The sequence below is a fragment of the Oratosquilla oratoria genome, chromosome 9 (genome assembly GCF_046742065.1).
Source record: "Oratosquilla oratoria isolate Oo_2021 chromosome 9, ASM4674206v1, whole genome shotgun sequence".
Classification (NCBI taxonomy): domain Eukaryota; kingdom Metazoa; phylum Arthropoda; class Malacostraca; order Stomatopoda; family Squillidae; genus Oratosquilla; species Oratosquilla oratoria.
The window spans coordinates 25,725,882-25,728,614 of NC_134785.1; positions in this window are offsets into that span (position 1 = coordinate 25,725,882).

Here is a 2,733-nt window from a genome sequence, read left to right on the forward strand (position 1 = left end):
ATATATATATATATATATATATATATATATATATGTGTGTGTGTGTGTGTGTGTGTGTGTGTGTGTGTATGTATCTTCTGTTACTGCTCTCTTCGACTTAGTGTTGTAAGGACTTTGATCTTTATTACTGGTGTAATATTTTGTTTAATCGTCTAATCAGCATATTAGATAAAGCAATAACCTGCAGGGGAGAGGAATCAACCTCTTTTTGGTTCAAGTTTCTCTAAATGAAAACTCTCAGCTCCATGGGAGTCAGCAGTGGTCATCAGACCCTCCCATTAACCAAGGAAGAAACTTCTGTGTGCTGTGCAACCATGAGTTTATTTTCCTGTCGTCTGCTTGTAAATTATGTTGGTGACCGTTGATAAGCATATTGCCAGTGACTCACCACCAACAACTTTAGCTCCAACTCCACAGATATGTGAATGTCAGATCACCATTAAAAGCACCACTCTATGATTATTATGCAAACTTCGCAAACTAGGGCAAGCTAGTGCAGAGCACTCAGTATAATGTTGGAGCGGGGTAAAAGGAAAATGACTCAGGTAATTTAAGTAACTGAAGTAAAGGCTGAAAAGGTGAAGATAGTAGTGGATACAAATATTGCCTATGGGAAGATAGTCGAAATGATGATAAATGGATGTAGTGTAAGAAGGAAGGCCATGATACTAAAGGAAATAAGAGAAAGCATTAACCACTTTGGTATGATGACGTCTACGTATCCGTCATGAGGCGCGAGTAGATACACGAGGATGCCTCGGCGTCTTGATTATATACATTTTTTTTTTGTAGTTGTACATGAGTTACCACCGGATTCTGTGAACTGGTTTGATCACGTTTTCTGTGTTTATTATTACTGAGAGTAAAAGAGAACGAGTAATACAGCTATGACATTATATTATATAATGCGAGTAGTGTGATGCATTGTACATATAGCCAAGATCTAAGAATATAAGGTCTAACCACTTCCGACCGAATTTCGAGGGAGTTGGCGCAGCGGGCCCGTGAACGTCACCTGGCTGTTCAAAGTGGGGTTAGCGGGTCCTATAGCTGTCAGTTGAAGCTGGTCCGTCGTTGGAAAATGACGTTGCCTTCGCTCGCACCGCTCCGCGCAATTAGTTATATTCTGACAAATATTATATAAAATATATATATAAATATATATAAAATATTATAGTTCCTGTCTATATATATGAATATATAATATATATGATATATAATATATATATATATATAATATATAAAATATTATAGTTCCTGTCTTCCTTGGCGTTTCACAGTTTTCTTCAGTGTATCACAAAGAGAAAATGGACTCAGCCAAATGACGTCAGAAGCTGCGCAGAAGATTTCAAACGGTCTGACCTGTATATTTAGACCTTGCATATAGCAGCCGATGCTGCGCGCGAGAATTTGACTCGTCCTGAAGTGGTTAAAGGGAAGGCGAGAGTAGCGGAAAATATGGAAAAATCATCACTCGAATAATTATAATATGTGGAAAGTAAAAACTTGGTAAGAAAAAATATACGATTTAAATGTTATATATATATATATATATATATATATATATATATATATATATATATATACATATATATATATATATATATATATATATATATATATATATATATATATATATATATATACAAGTGAAGAAAGAAGTGTAGAGATATTGAAGAGGAAGGTTTGGAGAAGATAGCGATAAACACGTATTAAGGTTGTTGGTACAGAACGGAAATGGAAAGAGAGAGAGAAAAAAGAATTGAGAGAAGCAAGCATAGGCAATTAGAGAAAAGTGAGGAGATATATAACTAGTGGTATAGTTAGAGGAAGAGGAAGAAAGGGTTTTAGGAGGATGCAGTCAGTATTTTGTCATGTGCGTGTATTTAATGCTTTTTTTTAGTGATTAGCGAAAAAGTCCCTCCTTTTCACCCAATTTTCATTAAGACTCTGGAACCCACCAGAAAAGGAGCAAATTGCGATCACCACTCGACAAATAAAGTCACTGGGGCTGAAAAAAATATGTAATACTTGTCCATAAATAATGTGTCTTACTATTTGTAGTGAGCGCTCCTGTCTGTATATCTGTCTGTATACGTCTGTCTTCGCGCAGACATTCCATCAATTTTTCCGCTTTGCTGGGCTCAGTTTTTGAGTGATCTCCATGAATTTGGCATCGGCATGTAACCTAATTAATTTTCTATTGAAAAGTGTACAATGCACTTTTTACAGTACAAATACAAAGGTGCTCCGAAATCGTGACTATCGAAGATCATTGTATGTTGCTCTTTATTCACGTCGAGACTCGTAACACCTCTTCCCACGCTCAGACAATATGTTTCCAGTGTCAAAAGAGCCTCGCTGCCTGGGAACAATCTGACTAGGTTTTACTAAGCACAAATGTTACAATACTGAGTGTGAGAGAATCAACAGAGTTGGACGTTGCTATTTATATAACGTAACCATCGAAGCCCCTGAAAAAGATTGAGATGTGTGCGTCTGCCACACCAAGAACTCATGGGCCTTGTACAAATATAGAATAGAGTAATCTTGTACAACGGACCTTGATTAGCCCCATCAACTCTCCAAGTATATATAAATTAAAACTACTGTATTACGAACTTTTTTGCTACACCCACAAAAAGTGCATCACTCTTGATGGTCCAATTATGATAAGAATTTAAGTCTTACCAAATTTTTACCTTTTAGTTTGGAAACGGGGCTCTCAAATTA